This window comes from Anguilla rostrata, chromosome 10, assembly GCF_018555375.3.
Source record: "Anguilla rostrata isolate EN2019 chromosome 10, ASM1855537v3, whole genome shotgun sequence".
NCBI classification, from domain to species: Eukaryota; Metazoa; Chordata; class Actinopteri; order Anguilliformes; family Anguillidae; genus Anguilla; species Anguilla rostrata.
In genome coordinates, this window is record NC_057942.1 from 17,204,562 (window position 1) to 17,213,060 (window position 8,499).

Genomic DNA, 8,499 nt, shown 5'->3' on the forward strand with positions numbered 1-8,499 from the left:
CAGTGTAACGGATAAGGAAGTGAGCTTGCAACACCTATATTACACATTTGATCACTGGCTGGGGGGCTGCCACACTGTAAATCATCACCTCAATCCTCACTGAATGATTTGACTACATTATATTACAAAAATGCAATTGTCAGTAGCTTTAATCTTTGTTCAATTTACTCAAATATCATCAAACTGCTCAAATCATTCATTAAAGTAGTGACTATTCAAGCCATAAATGTAAGTGAACAGTACTTATTTCAGCTGTGTGAGGCTTGCTTGAATTTTTTAAATCTTGACATTTGAGTTCAACTCATTTTGAATAGAAAAACTAAGAATTTACGTTCAGAAAGATGGCATAAGACTGTTAATACAACATAATACTGTATAACTAAAATTGAGTTGTGTTAACCCAAGTAATTCAGGTAATTTTTATATGAATATTTTGAAAACATAATCTTAGTAACTTTAATTTGTGCTGGGTTTACTTAACCTTACTATAAAATGAAATATTTTGAGTTGCTTTACTCAATTTTAGTTTAAGGCAGCGGGTTTCCTCCAATTTTTTGAGTAAGCTGAACTAATTATGTTTCACTGTGCATTGTACCCTTGAGCATTCTACTTAACCTGAATCACTTCAGTAAATATCCAGCTGCACAAAGTTATTGCACTTAAAAACAATGCATTTTGTATAACTCACTCTGAATACGTGTCTGCTAAGCATGGCCCCACAAGTATACATTTCTGACTATCCCAGTGCCAACTGTGGCCAAAAGCCCTACAAGCCAGGGCAAAATGAACCATGCTGTCGTTGGCGAGGGAGCTTTTCCAAAACTTTTAAAAATAGTTTCAAATCGCAACAAACGTACAATACAGTGCACAAGGTAACAGGCGGAGGAGAAGTGGCTGTCTTTGACCTGGTGATCTGCTAGAGCCGTTTGGCAGGGGTTCAAGATGCACAACTCATGGCAGAGGGTGCTGAGCCATGAGTGCTGACATCCTGAAGTGTGTTCTCATTTTTCTTCTTCTCATTCGTTTCTTTTTCTTTTTCTTATCATGTGAGATATGTGACAGGCCCGGCAGAGGCAGTGTTCGTGTGGCAATACTGAAGACAAGAGGAAAGCAGAAGCTCTTCAGTGCAAAGAGCAAAGTGCAAAGCAAAAGCAAAAAATAAGTAAATCTTAGCAAGTATATTAGTCTTATATTTAGATGTAGTAGGGGGACAGTGTCTGAGGGAGGGGTGGGGGAGCGACAGAGATAGGGGAAATCCTTTTCATTTTGTTTGTATGTATACTCATCATAAAGATGATAATACTTTCTATTATTTGTATTGATATTAACTGATAAGGAGGGAAGGAACAATTGGTCTTCTGTCTTAATTTAAAATGCAGTTGCCAAAGTAGATTGCTGCTGTGCTATTAAAAGTTTTTTTTTTTTATTCTTTCACAGAGAAATAGAGAGAGTTAGAGGAAGAGACAAATAATGACAATAATGTTTCTATATTCAAGAATGGCAACAGGACACATGGGAGAAAGCAGAAACTGTTTACAGAGCAAACAAGCGAGTATCAGCTGTCAGCTGGAATGTTCATGAGGTTGTCAGAGAAGGCCTCTGGTGGGGGGTGGGGGTGGGGGGGGGAGTACAGTGACGCCCGCCACACCACAGAAACGACGCCGCCACTCTCCCTTCCCCTGTGACCGGCGCACTCGGGAAGCTGACACTGGCAGAGCCAGCGGATTGGCCGAAGACGGTGATGTTTTCCGGATCTCCCACATGGGCCCTGACGTTCCTGTGAACCCAGGCGCTGGCCGCATGCTGGTCCCACAGCCCGTAGTTCTCTGTCATGGGAGGCGGGAGCCGTCAGACACATGTGAGAACAGGACAGCGGCGCTGGCGTCTCGCCCTCGGGCGGGGTCCTCGCCTCTGCAAGCACCCGCGTGTGGCTAAGCGGATAACATGTAAAGCGTAAGTATGCGCAAGTTGCCCTGCAAAGCAAATGAATAATGCAACGGAATGGTAAGCTACGCTGGCGTGCCGTGGTCCCAGGTGGGCTGTTGTGGGAAGCATATGCCGCACACATCAGCCACAGCTGCAGTTTCCCCACACGCTGTGCACCCTTGTGCCATTGCACCCTTTTATGTTTTTTGGACCAATCGCAGTGCTTTTTCTTTTCTCCCACTTTGGAAAGCCTGGTCTTATTCGCTGGCTCCATCTCTTCGCTGAAACGCCTTCAACCGAACTGGAAGAGCGCTGGCAGTCTTTCTGCCCTACGGTTCGCCAGCTCTGCTGCGCAGCTCGCAGTGGTGCAGGCACACCGCACGCGCCTGATTGGCTGAAGGAGGAGCTTTCATTTGCACAATGGACCAGAGCTGGACCAAGGGTTATGGTGGCCTCCGACATAAATCACACTCACCACTTAACAGCAGAACTCACTTACTTCATGCTTCTTGCATTGTAATAAATTAATAACAGTAGTTTGGTTTAGGGGTGAATACTGTACAAATAAAAAGTGTTTTAAAAAAAACTAAAACTTGAATTTTGTGGGATGGTTGTCTCTCTATATTTTTTTTCTTTGCTGTTAGAATGTATTGATGCACACTGTCATATTTTTATTTATTCTTATTGCAAATTGCTGTTTGTGCATATTTTTTGTAAATTTGCCCGCTTATTACCTGCCAAGAGACTACAGATGAAATTTAGCTATCAAGCTAATTCTGGGGCAGTTAAATGTCCATTGCCCCTTTCAAATAAAAAATAAATAAACAACTGCAATGTTTATGCCAATGCTTAAGCCAACCGGGTGCTGCCCTGCCACAGTTGCCACTAAAAGGTTCAGGAGACCATACCACGATAAAAGTCACTCTTAACAAGTGTTCTCATCTGATGATAATGGGACTTAAAATCTATTTTTCTCTCACGTCAAAGATATTATCTTGTTTGAAGTTACTTTTTTCTTGACAAGCGAAATTGTCTTACCCCATTGGCAAATCTTGAAATGGGCCAAACAGGCTCACCTCATTTGTAATCTTTTTGTCCTATTTAGTAAAAGTAAAAAAATATAAATTTTAAGTATAAATATAAGACCTTCCCCTTTTGGTGACCTCCTTCCCCGTCGTACAGTGAGTTTCCCATGAAGCTGATGTCATTCAATGCCCCACAGGAGAAACGTCCCACCAAAGATGTAGCTCATGGCTGGTCAGCCGGTGGACACATCATGGACAACAAGAGAGCAACAAGCTGACTTCCTGTCACATGACAGCTGTTACTGCAGGGACGTGATTTTTCCTGTGACTGAAACGCCAACGTCTTTCTCCCCCTGTATACTCACTCTGACTATTCTATCTTGTTTTGTAATGCCAGAAAACAAAGGGGCCTTTGTTCCCAAGTTGTTGCTTTATCATATCTTCCACCCGACTGGCCTTGAATGAGTTTGTGAGAGGGGAGTACAGGAGATAATGAATGCAGCTGACTGCTGAAGGCGACTTTTACCATAAAATGTAAACAAAGGACGAGGCAAAGCTGCGTAGCAAATGGATGTGTAACCATTCATCACAATATTAACCAATGCCATCCTGACAAGCCAGAAAAATTGAATTAAATGTCAGTTTCCAGACTTTATTTAATACCATCTGTAAATTATGTCATCTTTGAGACAATTAGCATCCTGAGTAGAACTTAGAGCTCTGTGTGGTTGTTGTTTTCTCCTGGGCACTTGTATTGAAATTATCTGAGAACTGCATCTCTGACTCCAGCCGCTGCCTGAGCTGTCTCTCCCCTGGTTCCTCCAAGTCTTTCACCACCCTGTCAGAGCTCACTTCCTGTTTCGCAGTTAACTGACAGCATGGAGGGACAATCAAGGACAATGATTTCATGTAACCCCTATACAACTGGCCTTAAAATAGTACCACAGTTACTCCATAGCAAAACACTACAGCAATGTGTAATAACAGCTACGAGAACAAACCAAACAAAAATGCACACACGCATACATTCTTCTCTGTGACTAGGAAGCTGATTCACACAGAGACCAACGGCAGTAATGACTCAAATGGAAACCACTTTGTTTATTTAAATTTAAGGGAAGTATTCGCTCATTGCTCCAAAGTTTCAGCATTGGGGAGGGAGTTGCCCGGCAAAGGGCCTCCAGGAGCGATGACTGTTGGATCAGCACCAGCTTCTCAGGGTACCTGTACGCCCCTGAGGGACCCGGATGTTGAGGTAGAGGCAGTCCTCGCTTCCGTGGGTGCCAGCCTGCATTAGAGTCACCTGAAGACACCTGATCTGGTACTTGGTGCCGTTCAACACCCATTACATTACAGGCATTTGGCAAACGCTCTTATCTTATACAAAAAAATGTATAACCATAACCAGGAACAAGTGTGTTGAAAACCCTAGAGGGAAGTACAGTTCCAAGTGCAGGGAGCGACCATATAGTTTAACTTGGACCCTGTGGGTTAATCTGATCAACACAAATAAAAGCAGCAACAAAGCAGTCTATGCAAATAATACAAGGAATAATTAAGTAGGAACGAGTGCAATAACTAAAATTAACTAAGATAAACAGCTTACCTAGCTACAAACCTAAGCTTACATAGTCAATTAGAGACTACAGGGAGGTAGGGAGGGATGGGGAGAGGTGCAGCCTGAAGAGGTGAGTCTTCAGTCGTCGCTTGAAGGTGATCAGGGTCACAGCTGTTCTGACCTCCACAGGAAGGTCATTCCATCATCGTGGAGCCAGAACGGACAGGAGACGTGACCGGGAAGCGCAAGTGCGAAGAGGGGGAGGTGCCAGGCATCCTGAGGTAGCGGAACGGAGGGGTCTGGCTGGCATGTAGGGTTTGAAGATCTTATGGACGTATGCTGGGGCTGATCCCTTGACTGCCTGGTATGCTAGGACCAATGTTTTGAATTTGATGCGAGCCATGACAGGCAGCCAGTGGAGGTTAGTGAGCAGGGGGGTGACGTGGGAGTGTCTGGGGAGGTTGAAGACCAGACGAGCTGCAGCATTCTGGATGAGTTGCAGGGGTCTGATGGCAGATGCCAGTAGGCCAGCCAGAAGAGAGTTGCAGTAGTCCAGGCGGGACAGTACCATTGCTTGGACCAGGAGCTGAGTTGAGTAGGTGGTGAGAAAGGGACGGGTTCTCCTGATGTTGTACAGAAATGGACAGGGGGGTGAGCAGTGGTTGGAGAGTTTAAAACACAGTGGGAATAATAGCTCTGGAGCTAACACCTCTAGACAGGATATTACATCCACTGTTAAGCCGACAAACAAGGAACTCAAACACTTCTTTGAATGTGACAATTGAGAAACTGTCCCTGCTGAAAATTCTTAAATCAGCCTGAGCTGGTCAAGCTGGTTTAAGCTGTGTTTCCTGTTCTCTAGCTAACCAGCCTATATAGTCATATAGTCCAAAGTTTGACCACCAGCGTAATCTACCAGCTTTTATCAGCTTTGACCAGCTTTGACCAGCTTTGACCAGCTTTCCCTCAGTCCTGCTTCAAGTACTGAGAGAAATTTAAGAAAAAGGTTGTTCTTCTGTAAAATCGGCCATTCAGCCTTACATTTCTTTTGATAGGTCATAGACAAATGTGCACTTCAATATGTGCCTATACAGTAGGCTGTAAGATATGAGCAGTTTTGCTGGAATGTTAATTTTGTTTGCATGAACCGTGTACTTTAACCTGGATGTTAACTTTAAAGTGTGAAAGTAGTTGACCCATTGATAAAGACAATTTGGGGCATAGATTAACACACCAAAGCACTCAAAGAAACAAGCTTAGAACTGACACTGCCTCACTGTTATTTTTTTGTTTTTTATTTGTTTTTTTTTTACCTCCATCTTACAATACTCTTGCTGTGGCGGCATCTAGTGGTAGTATAATATGGATTGCATCTTAGTTACGGCACCACTAGGCCAAAGTGTTTTCTGTTCTTAATATTTATCAAACTGTACTGTACTTGCTGGTTAGAAAAATGTAAACCAAATATTATATTGATAATTCCTTGCAACAGAACCCACCCCAATAGTAACTTTATTATTTGTTATTTTTCTACAGCATTGGTGACGAACAATTAAAGAATTAAATCCCTAAACAACAACTGAATAATACTCCCACTGAGGATTTTTGTAGGTTTTTACAAAACCAAAAAATTCTGCAAAAATGCTAATTTTACTATAATTAAAGAAATAGTATGACATTATTTCCTGTGTCCATGTCAGGTACAGTGTTCAACAAAACTGGATCAATTTAAAATACTTAAATGCTTCAGATACCAGTAAAATCCCCCCAAGTTAGTATCTATTTTAAAGTAAACATCTATTTTGACCAATACTGAGTGCTAAATTCATTTGACGTGGTTTTGGGTAGTTGAATGTTTCACTGAAAGTTCTCAGGAATTGGCAGGAATGTTATTAAATACTGACATCTACAGGGTTAAAATATATTTCAATTATGCATCTGACCTACGTCTGGTGCCCAGACTCTGGCTTGGCAAGAGGGAATATCAGGCAGATGGAAGGCAAAAACCAGCTGGACAGTGTAAAGTAGTCATTGCCTATTTTCCATCCACAAACCAGTTCTCACTTTGCTGAAACTATCCATACAAAAAGCTTTGGATCTGTGAATTAAGTGATTTGGAATAGCGTTAGGACAAACCAATAGCTGTTATTAATTATAACTAAATTTGTCTCGTTTAATTTTCCAATTTTACACTAAGGTACGGCATGATGGTTATAGGAACCAGGATTTTCACCAGAAGTATGCCGGTTTGATTCTCTAGGTGGGTGCACTGCTGTTGGGGGTGCCTAAGATTAATCAAAAATTGATGACATATCTCATTTCAAAAAAACAATCAGCAAGCAACAAAGCTATTCAAAAAGGCCTCTCTGTCTCTGAGCAGCAGTACCCACAGTGGCTGAAAATGTGGACCAACTGCCAAATGTGGGCAACTGCCACAAGGCTCCTTCCTCAGCGTAGTCATCGCCATCATCAAAACACAGACAGGCGTAACACAGTTTCTCTGGCTATTTATACACCCATACATCTAAAAGTTTCCCAATCTCATTGCCTTTATGTTAGAAAGAACAAGTGACCTTCATGCTAAACATATCACAGTGTAAACAAGGATTGAGTGGCACAATTAATATTTGTGGCACAATGCAATGCCCAAGAGGAGTGGATATTCTTCCCTAGAGTTGCATAGGAGTACCTCTTGGAGCAACAGTAAGAATGATAATGATGCAGACAGTATGATTAATTCATTTATTTTCTTGATGGGAGAATCAATTTTTACTTAAATATTTCAAGGGAAGTACTTTCAATCAAATTAACGACAATAGTGTCCCAATGGGATTTGAATCCATTACATCCTGGTACTATGCCCAGGCCACTCCACACACTGCTGCTGAAATGTACTCTAGGGTTGTGTGCATATTAGAAACTGTAAAACAATAGCGATAGGTATACTCTGCTTAAAGCCAACTTAACTTGAATAATTTTCAGGCATGTGCAGGCTAATCCCCTGCACTGAGGAAAGCTGGAACTAAGCATAAATTAGCTGGATTACCGTATCGAATGCATCACTGTCTACAGTGTTTACAAAACCATGAAAGTGTTATCAAAGTGGCATAGGACAGCTGCAGGCATTCTCACATTAAAACCCTGAGAGAACCTATCAGTGGGGCACAAGGTACTCCTGTGCAAAAAAAAACATGAATGAAAATGATAAGAAAATTAATGGTAAATTCAAGGCTGAATGTTACCAAAATAATTGGTTACCAAGATTCAAGTCTGATGCTGCAATGACAAATATCTTCAAAAATGCCAAAAGAAGAGTAAGTTTTCTCTGTGCTTTGGTTCTTAAACACCATTTAGTCATAGAATGAAGAACTGTGTTCAAAAGCATTGTAACATTATTGCATCAGATTAAGTTAAAAGTTAAAAACCTAGGTTGAACAACCACCACTGTTTTCACTGAAGAGTGGCCTCAAAGTGAGAGACAGTGACTTCTAGAGCAGACCTTCCAACCCAAGACAGGTTCTTGTTGATATTATTAGTGCAGTAATACATCTTAAAAGCCTAGGATAACAAACAGTCTTACCACCTATGAAGGGGAAGACAAGTCGAATTGTCTGTTTTACGCACAATGCCGCACAACTATGCATTGTCATTGTTGTAATTGCTCTTTTGGCCTTTTGGAGATGAGTGTGATGATTTTTGGCTACTTTGTTACCAATTATGCTACCAAACTTGAATTAACCTTTGATGCATTGTTTTACTAGATTTCCTATTTTTGTCAGCCTATTTGATGTCTTTCATATCTTCCATCCAAAACTATTGAAATAATATCTCCAGTATTTACAGCCTAACTACACACATTTAATATGATTATGTGGTAAAGTATCTGCAGATGTTTTTTTATTGTGGGCTAAACTGTCACACCTTCCTCTATTCTAAGTTTACATGGTCGGTCTGTGGTGGTAAATGTGTAAGCTTTCTAGTGAACGTGAT